Below are 16,983 nucleotides of genomic sequence, written 5' to 3'. Positions count from 1 at the left end.
AATTCTATCAGGATGTAACTGACAGGATAGGTAAAGGGAATGATTGAGTAGAGTTGGGGGGGGGGGTGTGCCTGAAGATGAAGGTTCTGAGTGCATTCATATTTCCCCACATGAGTGAGCCTACAATCAGAGAGCAGAGATTCAAGATATAGATTTAACCACTTAAGTTGAGATGAAGTGAACTTCTGGGATAAAGAATTCTGAGAATTCATTGAGTCATAGAGTCTACAGTAACAAAGCAGGCTCATCAGCCCACCATTTTGATCATCTAAAATAACCCCATTTGCCCAGATTAGTACTGTATCCCAGCCTACACAAGTGTCTGTCTAAATGCCTCTTAAACATAGTGATTGTGTTTGCTTCTACCACCATCTGGCAGCATGTTCCAAATATCAATCAGTTTCTGTGTAAACAAAAGCTTATCCCTCAGGTCTCCTTTGAAACACCCCATTAAAAACACTTTAAAACTATTCCCTCTTGTTTTTGATACTCCTCCATTCTCACAGACAGCTGGAGAAGCTGAGTCTTTAGGTACAGTCATGGCTGAGGTAGACTGAGTTTTGGACAAGATTCAACAGCTTGATTCAATAAGCTGGAATGCAGTGTTGATGGCAAAATTTAGATCCACACAATCTCATTGAAGAGCAGAGCATGCTCGAGATGTTGATAAACTACTTGTGTTGTTGCGTCTGATGTTCTGAGTGATTTCTTCCCTGGTGTTGGGTTCTCTTTGTCCACACAAAAATCAGTGCTATTAGCACTGCTTTTGACAATGAAAAAAAATACAAGAGCATTGGGAAATTAGCAAACTTTTCGCAGAAACACCAGTCAGTTGCAGAGAATACTGGAAAACATGTTTATTAATTGATCACTATTGTTTATCCTAATCCATATTCTGGCCTTCTTAATGGCTGCCTCCCTTTTTCTGCTGCTACAGTATGTGCTAACCTGCAGAAGTCTAATAATTCTGCCTCCCTATTCCATCTTTATTCAAACTATTTGGTACCTTGCGATGTTTCAATACTCGCTGAATTTTTCTCTCAGTAATCTTTCCTGCCTCTGCATTAGTACCTTGCATAACTGCTCCCAGTGCTTTGTGCTATTTGATTCACTGTGTGCATCATTCTGCAGACAGATTAAATCATTTTCAATTAGATTTCCTGTCTCTTTATGGTTAACCATTTACAGTGGCATGCAAAAGTTTGGGCACCCCAGTCAAAATTTCTGTTACTGTGAATAGCTAAGCGAGTAAAAGATGACCTGATTTCCAAAAGGCATAAAGTTAAAGATGACACATTTCTTTAATATTTTAAGCAAGATTATTTTTTTATTTCCATCTTTTACAGTTTCAAAATAACAAAAAAGGAAAAGGGCCCGAAGCAAAAGTTTGCGCACCCTGCATAGTAAGTACTTAGTAACACCCCCTTTGCCAAGTATCACAGTTTGTAAACGCTTTCTGTAGCCAGCTAAGAGTCTTTCAATTCTTGTTTGGGGGATTTTTGCCCATTCTTCCTTGCACAAGGCTTCTAGTTCTGTGAGATTCTCGGGCCATCTTGCATGCACTATGCTTTTGAGGTCTATCCACAGATTTTCGGTGATGCTTAGGTCGGGCGACCATGAGGGCCATGGCAAAACCTTCAGCTTGCGCCTCTTGAGGTAGTCCATTGTGGATTTTGAGATGTGTTTAGGTTCATTATCCTATTGGAGAAGCCATCCTCTTTTCATCTTCAACTTGTTTAGAGGGTGTGATGTTTGCTTCCAGAATTTGCTGGTATTTAATTGAATTCATTCTTCCTTCTACCAGTGAAATGTTCCCCATGCCACTGGCTGCAACACAAGCCCAAAGCGTGATCGATTCACCCGTGCTTAACTGTTGTAGAGGTGTTCTTTTCATGAAATTCTGCACCCTCTTTTCTCCAAACATACCTTTGCTCATGGCGGCCAAAAAGTTATATTTTAACTTCATCAGTCCACAGGACTTGTTTCCAATATGCATCAGGCTTGTTTAGATGTTCCTTTGCAAACTTCTGATGCTAAATTTTGTGGTGAGGATGCAGGAAAGGTTTTCTTCTGATGACTCTTCCATGAAGGTCATATTTGTGCAGGAGTCACTGCACAGTAGAACAGTGCACCACCACTCCAGAGTCTGCTAAATCTTCCTGAAGGTCTTTTGCAGTCAATCAGGGATTTTGATTTACCTTTCTAGCAATCCTACGAGGAATTCTCTCGGAAAGTTTTCTTGGTCTTCCAGACCTTAACTTCACCTCCACTGTTTCTGTTAACTGCCTTTTCTTAATTACATTACGAACTGACGAAACGGCTACCTGAAAATGCTTTGCTATCTTCTTATAGCCTTCTCCTGCTTTGTGGGTATCATTTATTTTAATTTTCAGAGTGCTAGGCAGCTGCTTAGAGGAGCCCATGGCTACTGATTGTTGGGACAAGGTTTCAGGAGTCAGGGTATTTATAAAGCTTTGAAATTTGTATCACCTGGCCTTTCCTAACAATGATTGTGACCAAGCCATAGCCCTAACAAGCTATTTAAGGTCTGAGACCTTGGTAAAAGTTCTCTGAGAGCTCAAATCTCTTGGGGTGCCCAAACTTTCGCATGGTGCTCCTTTCCTTTTTTTCCCACTCTAAAATTGTACAAAACAAAAATAATACACTAATTTTGTTTAAAATGTTGAAAAGAATGTTTCATCTTTAACTTTATGACTTTTGGAGATAAGTTCATTTTCTACTCACTTAACTATTCACAGTAACAGAAATTTTGACCAGGGGTGCCCAAATGTTTGCATACCACTGTATTAGTCACCTATTTGCTCCCTTGTCGTGAAATTCTCTCTTAATTTATTGCTTCCCCTGCTCTTTCTCCTGTTTAGATTATATTGCTTCTGCTTGTACTTCTGGAAGATTCCTTCTCTCTTCTTACTGGGTTAAAGCATTGGCCACCCCCCAATTTTACCCTGTTCTGCTGGGATACAAATTCCATCTCATTTTCAGTCTCATCAGTAGAAATCTTTCTTGTTCCAGAACTAGAGCCAGTGCACCACTGGTTGGAATCCCTCACTCCAACATCAGAGTGAGCTGGTGGCTTCTTTACGTGGAATGACTACGTGAAGCAGGGCAAGATCTTCAATAGCAGCCACTAATTAATATTCATATATCTTCTTCAATATGCCGAAGTGTCTCATGATGCCTCCTGGCTGCATACTCAAAAATCAGAAGTATTTGAATAGGTAACCTGAAGTCTAGAGAAAGTAAATTTTTAGAGATGTTCTAGATAGTCAAATTCAAGTCATCAACAGTGAGTTCACAGAGATGAGAAAGAACAGAGGGCCATAATCAAGGGAGTGTTTGACTGACAGTGTAAACTCTGTTGGTTGTATCACAATTAGATAATTATAAAGCAGGGAAGCAGGCCATTCTGCCCAGCTTGTCCATGTTGACCAAGATACCTATCTGAGCTAATCCCATTTGCCTGTATTCAGCCATATCCTCCTAAACCTTTCTTATCCATGTACCTGTCCAAATTTTCCTTTAAATGTAATTGTATCTGCTTCTGCTGTTTCCTCTGGCAGTTTATTCCACATACCCCGAACTTCTGTGTGAAAAACCTACCTCTCAGATCCCCCTTAAAGCTTCCCCTTCTCCCCTTAAAACTCTGCCCTCTAGTTCTAGATCCCCCGCACGCACTCCACTCAACCACCATCTTGAGAAAAAGACTGAGTGCCTACCATATCTATGCACTAATGATTTGATAAACCAGTATAAAGTTAGTTCTCAGCCATCAGTTAGGTCTGTCAGTTGTCTGGTATCTTACAAAATGGTTCATGGTCTGACATCAATAGCTCAATAGTTCCATTTAATATCAGAGAAATGTATGCAATATACATCCTGAAATTCTTGTTCTTCACAGACATGCACAAAAACAGTTAAAAGTGTTAGAACCCCAAAGCGCCCCCCCCCACCCAGTTCCACCCTCCCATGCACAGGCAGCAGCAAAGCAATGGCCATCCCCATCCACTTCCAAAAAAGCATCAGCACACTCCAGCCATCAAGCATGCAATAGCAAAGGCCCCAGTAAAGATCACTGTGTCATTTTCCCATCCACCATGCTCAAGCTGGCAATGTGAAGGAAAACTTGTGGCTCAAATGATAGATGCATTCAGACCTAAGCGGAAGGAGTCCATTTTGCCACCCACTGCAACATGTATTCCCTGCCGAAGCATATACTGCAATCTTCCAGAAGGGTTCACCTATATTTCTTTTACCTGCCACCCCCTTCCCTCCCAGCCCTGCACCCTCACTCCAGGAAAGCAAAGATATTATGGAAGGAGTCAGCACACCTTTCCCTCCATTCTTCTTCCTTTACCACCGTCTCCCTTGAGTTGGGAATCATGTGGAAGGATCATTTGGTTTTACTTCAACACTTCAGCTTTTATATAAAAAAAGTACAGATAGAATGAAGAAGATTCTATAATCCCAAAATTTACAAGGTGAATGGAAAGAGGTTGAAACTACAAGTTCATTTGGTATATTGAAGACCACTTTGAAGGCCTTCTTAAGATGTAGTGTAAGAGGTTATTACGCAAAACTAGAAAATGTTGGGTGTAACATACTAGCAAGCTTTTGGTATTGGTTTACAGACAGAGAGCAGAGTGGGAATAAACGGGTCATTCACAAACTGGAAAGCCCTGACAAGAGAGTTGCTACAGGGTTTAGCATACTGGAGCCCAGCTGGTTACAATCTAAATCAATGATTTGGGTCAAGTGCTTGTGTTATTTTTCCAAGTTTGCTAATAATGCAAAGGTAAGTTATTGCATATTATGAAAGGAAGTTGATCTTCAGGATGGATATAAACAGAGTGTATAATAAGTATGGATGAGGCACAGGAAATTTATTGTAGAAAAATGTGAGATCGACTTTAGAAGAAGGAAGAAAAGGTGGTTCTTTTCAAAGACTGAGACACTGAAAAGCATCAATGTTTGCAATCATGGGACTTTAAACACCAAAAGTTCATAAGAAGGTTCAGTAAACAACTAGAAATACACTGTTGGCAGGTAATCCAATGGGACGAGTTCAAGAGTAAAGATATGTTACTTAATTTTTACAAAGCCCTGATGAGATTGCATTCAGGATATGGTGTATAGGCCAGGTTGCCCTGGACAGGGCAGTGGAGTGCCGCAGTTAGTAGAGTCATTGCCTCACAGTGCTAGAGACCTGGGTTCAGTCCTGAACTCCACTGCTTTCTGTGTGGAGTTATGTTCTCACTACGACTGCATTGTTTATTATGGATGCTCCAGTATCCTCCTAAACTCTGAAGACACATGAGTTGGTGGGTTAGTTGTCCCTACTGTGTGAATGAGGGGTAGAATCTGAGGGAATTTGTGGAAAATAAAAACAATCTGGGAGCAATGAAGGAATCGTGTAAAATATGTGGTAGATAGTGTGGATTCAGTGGGCTGAAGGGCTATTTCCCATGCCCTGTCTCCGCCTTTGACTCAGAGGAAGTGCAGTATGGTTTGCAGACTGATTCCTGGGATGGCAGGTGAAGGATATTTAAGTAGACAGGATCTCATCTTTCTACAAGTTACCTCTGAGATGCCTTATTTCCTTCCTGAACCATGGCCTCCCCTTTACAACAGTGGCCAGAGCAAAAGAGTCGTAGAGTCACAGAAACAGGTCCATCTAGTCAGTGCAGGATTATTACTCTGCCTAGTCCCATTACCCTGCACTTGGTCCATAGCCCTCTATACTCCTCCCACCAAACTTCTCATAAATTTTGAAATCAAGTCCTCACCCACCACTTCCACTTGCAGTTCCTTACAGACTCTCACCACCCCCTGAGTGAAGAAGTTCCCCCCTCATAGTATTTCACCTTTCTCTCTTAACTTATGATCTCCTGTTCTGGTCTCACCAAACCTTAGTGGAAAAAGCCTGCTTGCATTTACACTACCTATATCCTTCATAATTTTGTATAGCTCTATCAAATCTCCTCTCACTCTCCTGTGCTCAGGCAATAAAGTCCTAATCTATTCAACCTTTCCCTGTAACTCAGATCCTCAAGTCGCAGCAGCATCCTTCTAAATTTTCTCTGTATTTTTCAGTCTTATTCATATCCTTTGATATTGTTTGATCACACTTCTTCTCTTTCCATACCTCAGCACTCACCCCATCTCCTGCTGTTTGAACACAGGCCGCATCTTCCATCCTAGCAGTCTCTTCAGTCAATGGTCACCCTTCAATACTTCCACCAACTCCAACAAAATTCCACCACAGGGACACATCTTCCACTTGTCTTTCAGCATTTCAATGGGAGTATTCGCTTCAAGACTCCATGACCCACTCTACTCTTAGACACATTCTGTTGTAATACAAACACAAGAAAATCTGCAGATGCTGGCAATCCACAGCAACACACACAAAATACTGGAGGAACTCAGCAGGTCAGGCAGCATCTATGGAAAAGAGTAAACAGTCAACATTTTGGGCCAAAATCCTTCGTCAGGACTGAGAAGGAAAGGTGAAGATGCCAGAATAAAAAGGTAGGGGTGGGGGGGGGGGGAAGAGGCTGACTGGAAGGTGATGGGCAAAGCCATGTGGGTGTGAAAGGTCAAGGCTGGGGAAGAAAGAATCTGATAGGAGAGTGAATAATAGGAGAACAGGAAGGAGGAGGGGACCCAGTGGGAAGTAGTTGGCAGGTGAGAAGACGTAAAAGGTCAGAGTAGGAAATAGAAGAAAGGAGGAACTACACATTCTGTTGTTCTGCATTTTGAAAAAAAAATCATATTTCTTCTAATATCACTCACAAACTGCCCTTATTTAATCATTTTGACCCATTTACTATCTTTATAACTGAACCATATAACCCTGCAAACAGTTGGTCTCCTTACCTCCTTGGCCCCACACCTCTATACCAACAGATGCTGGTGATCTTGAGCAACACATATAAAATGCTGGAAGAACTCAGCAAGTTAGGCAATAAACAGTCAACGTCTTGGGCCAAGACCCATCATCAGGCATGGAACGGTAGGGTGTAGAAGACAAAATAAGAAGAGATAGGTGAGACCAGGTGAAGGGAAAGTGAGTAGGTGGGGCAGGGGAATGAAGTAGAAGCTAGGGGGTGATCGGTGGAAAAGGGAAATAGTTTAAAGAAGATGGACCTTACATGATGAAAGAAAGGGAAGGAGGAAAGGAACCAAAGGGAGTTAATGGGTAGGTGAGAAGGAGAGAGAGAGAGTAACCAGAATGAGGAATGGGAAAAAGAGGAGGAGGGAGAAGTGATGAGAGAAATCAATGTTCTTATGATCAAGTTGGAGTCTTTTTCTTCTGTTTATGCTTCTCCCACCATTCCTGGAAATAGAAACTAACCCGTTTTCCCTTTAGTGTTTCTGACTAAATTTCCATTTCCATAGAAGCTGCCTGACTTGCGGAATATTTCCAGCCCTCTTAGTTTCTATTTCTGATTTCGAGCATCTACAACTGTGTTTTTATTGATTTTTTTTCAAACTAAATTATTCTCTCTATCTGTAAAAAAAAAGTTGGAAATTCACTCGTGTAAATGCGATTTCTTTCAAATTGCCGGTCCCAAGGCAGAAAATTCGCTGCATTCGAACTAAACAATGCCACTGCGATCCTTAACTTTCCTCCAGATTATATTGAAAAGCACCAACTGCGGGTGCCTCTGGAATAAAACAATGCAACAGATCAAACCACGCTGTGGAGGTCTTGTGAAATACATCAATTTAGACTGCACAGCAGGGTCACAGCTCTGAGACAATCGCTTTAGCGGCTGCAATTGTCTTAGATCACCTTCAAGGAAGGCATTTAAAAACGCAGTTTTTAAAAATAAATTAAATCCTATTACAATAATAGATGCATCAATTTAAAAATAACTCGTTTTGTACACAAATAAGTGTAAAACAAAAGCCGATTACTTCTGCGTTCTGAGATAAATGTTGCGCCCCCTAATGGTGCTGCAGAGATCGGCTTAACAACAGAGTCCCTTACAGAGTTAGAGTTTGGCAGGTAAGTGTTACATAATGTACGCTATTGTATAACAGAGGTATGCAATATAGCCGAATATTTAACTACAAATGGAGCTCATACTTAAATGCAAACTCCATAGGTATATGAATATGTTGCAGGTTAATGCACGTTGACGTGGATGGTTTAAGTTGGATTTCAATCAATACACTCTGCAGCAATTTTTGATACAATGCTAAAACAAATTAACTTTTAATAGCTACATAAAAATTGCTGTTTATTCATATCAGTACATTTATTTACTATATGTATTGGGTTAATAAGCTTAAAATATTTTATAGTGTTTACATGAGCTTCCACGTGTGCATACATCTATGTATGAAATCATTTTGTACCTGAAGTATTCAGCTTATTTATCTCTATTATTACAATACTGTACTCTGTGCAATACTGTTTGTTTGTTTGTGTTTTTTTTTTGCTTTCAATTTCATTTGCAAATTGCCAGCAGCTTTTTGTAGAACAAGTAATATTACTACACATTTACAATAGCCTGTTTGGTGTGTATGTGCATGTAAGCAAGTGTGTATGCATGCATACACACACACACACAAATACACATAGAAAACACAGAAATATGCTACAATTTGGATGGTATGCTGGTTTAATATCTTCCCTTGTAAACTTCTTTTTAGTCATTCAATGCAATATTCTTTCACACATGAACAACTTGAAAATACTCCACACCTGTACCACCCTATGTTTCCTCAGTGACTTAGACCATAAGATATAGAAGCAGAATTAGGCCATTTGGCCCATCAGGTCTGCTCTGCTATTTCATTATGGCTGATCCAATTTTCCTCTCAGCCCCATTCACCTGCCTTCTACCCTCCCCCACCCGTGTCCCTTCATGTCCTAACTTATTAGTTTGTTGGTTATGAAGTTGAAGTTCAGTTCCCTCAAGAGGACTGGAGTGAGGGGATAAATTCTGTTCACCTTTCCAACAAGTGCTGTGGCTAGCACAGCGTACAAGTCAAGAGTTATCCTAGATCTGGAGACATTCAAGACCGATGATCAAGAACTATACAAGAAGTTCAAGTATGACCTACAGAAGGCTATTTTAAGAGCAAACAAAAAACAATTCTGATTGAAGTTAGAGACAGAATCAGATGCACATCAGCTCTGGCAGGGTTTGCAGAACATTACTTCCTGCAATCTGGTGATGGTGTACCTGGAAAGGCACTGATAATCTGTGCCAGCCAACTGGTGGGAGTGTTCATGGACATCGTCAATCTCTCACTGCTGCAGTCAGAGTTTCCCATCTGCTTCAAAAGGGCAACAAATCATACTAGTACTGAAGAAAAGCAGGGTGAGTTGTCGCAATGTCTATCACCCAGTTGTACTCACATCTACCATGATGAAGTGTTTTGAAAGGTTGGTCATGGCCAGGATCAATTCATGCCTCAGCAAGGATCTGGACCCACTCCATTTTGTCTATCTCCATAATAGGTCTACAGTGGATTCAGTCTTACTGGTTCTCCACCTGGACAATAGCAATACAGAGGTCAGACTACCGTTTATTGATTACAACTCAGCGTTCAACACCATCATACACTCAGCACTAATCAACAAGCTCCAAAACCTGGGCCTTTGCAACTGGATCCATGACTTCCTCATCAAGAGACCACAATCAGTGTGAATCAGAAATAACATTTCCTCCTTGCTGACAGTCTACACTGGTGCACTTCAAAGATGTGTGCTTAGACCACTGCTCCACTCTCGTACCCACAATTGTATGGCTGGGTACAGCTCAAATGCCAACGACGAATTAGTTGGCAGAATTTCAGATGGTGATGGGAAAGTGTGCAGGAGTGAGATAGATCAACTTGTGAGTGGTGTTGCAACAACAATCTTGCAATCAACGTCCGTAAGACCAAGGAATTGATTATGGACTTCAGGAAGGAGAAATTGAGGGAACACACACCAGTCCTCATTGAGGGTGAGCAGTTTAAAGTTCCTGAATATCATCATCTCTAAAAATCTATCCTTGGCCCAACAAATTGATGCAATTACAAAGAAGGCAAATGCAGTGGGTATATTTCATTAGGAGTTTGAGAAGACTTGTCTTGTCACCAAAGACGCTCACAAATTTCTGCAGGTGTACCGTAAAGAGCATTCTAGTTGGCTGCCACACCAGCTGGTATGGAGGGGCCACTGTACAGGATCAGAAAAAACTAGCAAGTTGCAAACTCAGCCAGCTCCATCATGGGCACCAGCCTCCCCAGCATCGAGGACATCTCAAAAAGGTGACATCTCAAAAAGGTGGCATCCATCGTCCCTTCATCCAGGACATGCCCTCGGAGGTACAGGAGCCTGAGGATACACACTCAACAGTTTAGCAACAGCCCTTTCCCCTCAGCCGTCAGATTTCTTATGGACAATGAACCTATCTGCACTACCCCACCCTTTTTTTGCTCTCTTTTTCTGCCCTACTTACTTAATTTAATTATATATGTATATATAAACTACTTAAATATATTCTTTCCTTATTGTAATTTATCATTTTTATTATTATTTATTGCAAAGTACTACAGCCACAAAACAATAAATATCATGACATATGCCAGTAATATTAAACCTGATTCCAATATTAGCCATCAGTTTCGGTATGACCTAAGAAATACTTGGAGCAATTCAAGGAGTGGGTAGATATTATAGATTCCCAACTCACATTTATCATTCAGCTAGCATCTCTGGTTGTCTGATGATTATCATATCACTGCATCTGTGCCCTTGTACAGAATGTTCCCATTGCCCTTCTGACTGTGCAAAAGTGACCACATCTAGTAAGTATTTTCTTGGCTCTGATCCTTCTTGTGAAGGCCAGAAATTATGCAAGGTACACTGATATAAAAGTATTTACTTTTACTGAAGTAAGTAAATTTCTTCCACGTCTTAACGGGATACCACTATCATAAAGGGAGGGGAGAGGGGGAGGGGGGGAGAGGGGGAGGGGGGGGGGAGAAAGAGAGAGAAAGAGAGACTTAGACACTTGGACATTTTCTTGGTTTAGAACCCTTGCACCTTGAGTCACTATCGTGACACGTAGTGACTTTAGTGACTTGCAAAAGGAATATATTCTTCAATGTAGCATTCTAGATTAGATTTGATTCAACTTTATTGTCATTGTGCCGAGTACAGATACAAAGCCAATGAAATGCGGTTAGCATCTGACCAGAAATGCAAAGAATAGTGTTATTTACAAAATAACTGTGAATAAAAAGTAAGTGCTACAGCACACAAATATAAAAGTACTGAGACAGTACAATATGGGTGCAATACTGCTTAGCGCTGTGATGTGAGGTTCAGCATGGTCACAGTCTCAAGGAAGAAGTACTTCCTGTGCCTTCTGGTGCGGGAGCAGAGGCTCCTGTAGCGCCTATCGGATGGGAGGAGAGTAAAAAGTCCGTGGTTAGGGTGAGATGCATCCTTGATAATGCTTTTCGCCCTGCCCAGACAGCATTTATGGCAGATGTTCTCAATGGTGGGCAATTGGGTGCCGATAATCCGCTGGGCAGTTTTCACCACATGCTGGAGTGCTTTGCGGTCCGATACGGGACAATTGCCATACCACACTGAGATGCAGTTGGTGAGTATGCTCTCAATGGTACAGCGGTAAAAGTCCATCAGTATCCTGGGACAGAGGTGAGCTTTCTTGATGCTCGCAGGAAATAAAGGCGCTGTTGCACCTTTTTGATCAGGATAGAGGAGTTCAGGGACCAGGTGAGATCCTCGGAAATGTGGCCACCAAGGAATTTGAAGCTTGATACATGCTCCACTACAGCTCCGTTGATGTAGATGGGGACGTGAGTGTGACTCCTGGCGTGCCTGAAGTCCGCAATGATCTCCTTGATCTTCTGGGTGGGCCAGGTTGTTGTCAGCACACCACGCGGCCAGGTGCTGGACCTCATCCCTGTAGGCCGTCCCGTCACCACCTCCGATCAGGCCAACCACCATGGTGTCATCTGCAAACTTGATTATGGTGCTAGAACTATGTACAGGAACGCAGTCCTATGTGGAAAGGGAGTACAGAAGAGGGCTCAGCACACAGCCTTGAGGCATGCCGGTGTTCAGGGTGAGAGTGGAGGAGGAGAGGTTGTTTAAGTTAACTGATTGGGGTCTGTTAGTCAGGAAGTCCAAGGTCCAATTGCAGAGGGATGAGCTGTTACCAAGCTGATGAAGTTTGGCGATCAGCTTGGAGGGGTTCACGGTATTGAATGCCGAACTAAAGTCAATGAACAGCATTCTGACGTAAGAGTTGGGGCTGTCCAGGTGGGTCAGGGCAGAGTGAAGTGCTGTGGAGATGGCATCCTCTGTTGACCTGTTGGTGCAATAGACAAATTGATGGGGGTCCAGGGTAGTGGGCAGACAGGATTTCAGAACCAGTCTCTCAAAGCACTTTGCAATGATGGGGGTGAGTGCAACTGGGTGGAAGTCATTCAGACCCGTGGCAGTGGTATGCTTTGGCACTGGCACGATGGATTACACTCAATTGTTCTGACTGGATGAAATTCTCAGGGAAGGGGTATCAATGGGAACAGAAGAGTGAGCTCACCCAGTGCTTGTAACTTAGTATGAAAGTCAACCCAGAAAAGAAAATTCAGTGCACAGAGAGGGTAAGAAGCCAAGAGAGTCAAATTATGCAGAGTAACACTGAGACTCCCAATACTGAAGAAAGAAAGGCAATAACACTGAGGCCATGTGTAATGTCAGCAGAAAAGATGAGAGAGAGTGAATGATAATGTACCAAATAGGGAAGGAAAGGAAATAATCTGAAACCAGGAAGTGGGAAGTGAAACTGGATTAAACAGCATAGGTTCTCTTGGTCATGTCCAACACACTAACCCAACAGGTGAATTCCATCTTGACGCACACAGGAGATACTGTATTGTACGAAACTCAGGTGAAAGATTTCTGTTTGCAGGCTGATTGTCTCTACTCCTTACAAAGGGTAAGGTAATGCCCCATCAAGTGTGGGTCTGACCAGGGGTGGACCATCAACACAAAGGTCAAACTGAACTGGACTGAAGTGAATGTTCCAGCTTCAGTACTTTGAATCTCCTAGGTAAACAAAAGCAAATAACCATCTCCTGGGGACTGGAGCAGATTTAGTAAAAAACATTGACAAGTCCTTAAGGGAAGGGGAGTTTTACTGAGGTCATACCTACCGAGAATAAATATATTTACATTATATTTATTGACTTCTTAATTGAAATTATAGATGTTCAAAGTGACAAAGCTGAAAGAACTAGGAGTAGGGTCACCCTGTAAGATCAGTTTGAAGCACACAATTAGGAATGCAATAGCACAGATAGAAATAGAAACAAAACTGATATCAACATTAGGATAACTATAGAAAATAGCTTTTGACCAGATTTTTTTGCCTGTATTCTTACTTACTAACTGCTCCCATTCACTTAATAATGAAGAAATATTGTTGAGTGTTATCCCAATGGTCATCCCACATTTACCATTTCAGATACACACCCTTTTCCTACACTCCTTGCAGCTTAATGAGCTTCCTTTGTCTCCCTTTCAGCTCTTATGAAAGGTAACTGACCTGAAATATTGACTCTATTTTTTTCTCCAAAGATGTGGCCCAACCTGCTGAGTATCGCCTGAAGCATTGTTTGTTTTCGATGGACAGAAATCAGAAATCAGTGCGAGAGGTCATTCATTGGTGACGCAGTGCTAGGTTTAAAAAGAGCTCGGGAGCGCTAAGCTTTTTGGCGGACTGGAGCAGTGTGGGGTCAATGAAAAGAAAGGAGGTGTAAGTGGAGCGGCCATTGTTGGGGTGGGGTAGAGTTTGAGTGATCTGGCTCTGGCTCAATAGGATTAGGCAAGATTAGGCTTGAGGATCATGAAGTGCATCGAGCTGTATCTATATAAAGACTGTGAAGAGGTGATAGATAGGAGCTACAGGGAGGTAGTCACCCCTAAATTGCAGGAGGCAAGTCCTGAGTGACTGTCAGGAGAGGAAAAGTCAACAGGCAGCCAGTGTAGAGTACCCCTGTAGCCCTTCCACTCAATAACAAGTATAGCATTTTGGATACTGTCTGAGGGGGTGGGGGGGTTGCTACCAGGCAGAAGCCGCAGCAACTAGGTCTCTGCCACTGAGTCTGTCTCTGTGGCTCAGAAGGGAAGAAGGAGAAGAGGAATGCATTAGTGATAGGGGTTTCCATAGTTAGAGGAATGGAAAGCAGATTCTGTGACATGAAAGAGACACCTGGATATTATGTTGCCTCCCTGGCGCCAGGGTCAGGGATATCACATATTGGGTCCATGGCATTCTAAAGGAAGAGGGTGAACAGTCAGAGGTCAGGATGCATATTGGTACCAACAACATAAATAGGAAAAGACAGGTGGTCCTGAAGAGAGAAAATAGGGAGTTAGGCGGAAAGCTGAAAAGCAGGTTCTGAGTGCAGTAATCTCTGCATTTCTTCTACCAAAGTGCACGACCATACACTTCTCGACACTGTATTCCATCTGCCATTTCTTTGCCCATTCTCCTAATCTGTCTGTCCTTCTGTAACTTCTCTACTTCCTCAAAACTACCATCCCCTCCACCTATTTTCGTATCGTCTGCAAACTTTGTATTAAAGCCATCAATTCCATCATCCAAATCATTGACATATAATGATAAAATAATTGGTCTTAACACAGACCCTTGTGGAACACCACTAGTCACCTGCAGCCAGCCAGAAACAGCTTCCTTTATTCCTACCCTTTGCCTCCTGCTAGTCAGCTAATGCTCTATTCATTCTAGTATCTTTTCTGTAATATCACGGGCTTGTAGCTTGGTAAGCAGCCTTATGTGTGGCACCTTGTCAAAGGCCTTCTGAAAGTCCATGTACACAACATCAACCGATTCTCCTTTGTCTACCCTGCTTGTTATTTCTTCAAAGAGTTCCAACAAAGTTGTCAAGCAAGATTTTCCCTTGAGGAAACCATGGCCTATTTTATCATGTGCCTCCAAACACCCTGAGACCTCATCCTTAATAATCAGCTCCAACATCTGCTCAACCACTGAGGTCATATTAACTGGTCTATAGTTTCCTTTCTTCTGCATCTCTCCCTTCATGAAGAGTGGAGTGACAAGGCAGGGGTTGATAGGTTCTTGATTCATCAGGGTATCAGGAAGAAGGGAAGAGAATGGGGTTAAGAGGGATGATGGATCAGCCTTGATAAGGTGGCAGAGCAGACTCAATGTGCTGAACAGTATCATTCTGCTCCTAAGTCTTATAGTTTTTACAGCCTTATGGATTTTTTTCTTGAAAATACCTTAATCGTAACAAAGGTTCTATAATTTGAAATGTTCTCCATATTTCCCTTTCCACACTGTTGCTTCAGCTGCTGAATATTTCCATCATTTTCTGTTTTTAATCAGAACTGGTGCCTTTCAGCTGAAAGGCCAGAGTTGGGGTTTTGTACAGGTCATGATTAATTTTGTAGCATCTTTTGATAATGAAATATCAATGAAGATGCTTGAAATAAATATTTATATTTTATTTTTGAAACCAATCTCTCTGGCACTTTGATATATTAGAAGCTATATTAACATCTATTTTGGTAAATGCCTTGCAAAAGATTATCTCTAAATAACAATGCCTCCCTTTGTCTATTTTGTCTACTTACGCAGACTGACTTAGCAGATTATAATGCTGACAGCAGAACTAAACATTAAAATTTGTGTGCAAAATGATTTACAATTTGCCCAGCTGATAAGGGGATAAAATTGGAGGGCAAGTCCACATCGGCCCACAATTTCCACATCAGTGCCAATATTATGTAGCACGCAGTTGTTCACCTCAGCTAGGCTTTCAATTTCCTTTACCCTCATCACTCTTCTGCTCTTCTGCTCATGTATGAAGGTGAATCTCAGCCAGTTTCCAATTATCTACAAGATCTGTGGTGCAACGCTGTTTCTTTGTTGTTGTAATGAGGTCATGCAGCACAGAAGCTGGCCCCCCAGCTCCTGAGCCATTGCTGCAATCAACCACTCACTCACACTTACCCACAATTAATCCCAATTTATTTTGCCACATTTTCATCAACTGCCCTGAGATTCTATCACTCACCTCTACACTTAGGGGCAACTTACAGTATCCAATTACCTTACATCCATGCTTTTGGGGGTGTGGGAGGACACTGGAGCACCCGGACAAAAACCACATGGTCAGAAGGAGAACATGCAAGCTCCATGCAGTAAGCTAGGACTGAGCAACATACATCAAAGTTGCTGGTGAACGCAGCAGGCCAAGCAGCATCTATAGGAAGAGGCGCAGTCGACGTTTCAGGCCGAGACCCTTCGTCAGGACTGAACCTGGATTACTGGAGTAGGCTGAAATGAGCAGGTGGCTTGTTTGCATTTTGTACAGTCAACAAAGGCAAAGAATTGCTTGTTTTACGCAGACCAGGAAGAATGTAACTAGTTATTGTTTAGTAAATTCTGAGAGCAGCTTCATTCAGAAATAAAATGCCTAACTCTGACTAAACTAGTGAAGAATGTGATGCACCCCATGACCAATCACACTAGCAACCTACAGTGTACTGAGTTAAACCTTTCCTTTTGCACAGTTATACTGAGCTCATTCACACTGAGAATGCATCTCCCCAGATGGAATCTTGTAATAAACAAGAAACTGCTTACTACAAAATGTTTTATCATTATTATCTACTCTCATATTTTGATTAATACATAAAGTGGCAAGGTAACTGATGAAGTAAGATTGGGTGGATTGCCTGGGCTTGTGTCTGCCAGAGTTCAGAAGAATGAGTGAAAACTTGACTGAAACATGTAAGATCCTCTGAAGTCCTAATTTCTTAAAGTGGATAGAATATTTCTACTTATGATAAAATTTTGAACTAAGGGTGAACTAATTTCATATTTAGGAGAGATGGTGATTTTTTTTCTCCCTCGGAGGGCGTTCTCTTCC

The 16,983-nt window shown here is 41.9% G+C and overlaps 1 protein-coding gene across 1 annotated transcript in view; it reads right to left on the bottom strand.

Moving 5' to 3' along the window:
* Positions 1-16,983, bottom strand: part of LOC134352916 (diacylglycerol kinase eta-like) — a 185,806-nt gene that overhangs the window by 131,999 nt on the left and 36,824 nt on the right. The gene's annotated exons all lie outside the window — the stretch shown is intronic.

Source organism: Mobula hypostoma, chromosome 10, assembly GCF_963921235.1.
Source record: "Mobula hypostoma chromosome 10, sMobHyp1.1, whole genome shotgun sequence".
NCBI lineage: Eukaryota > Metazoa > Chordata > Chondrichthyes > Myliobatiformes > Myliobatidae > Mobula > Mobula hypostoma.
Note: the sequence above shows the minus strand (reverse complement) of the source record. Positions and strands in the feature narration are given on the sequence as shown.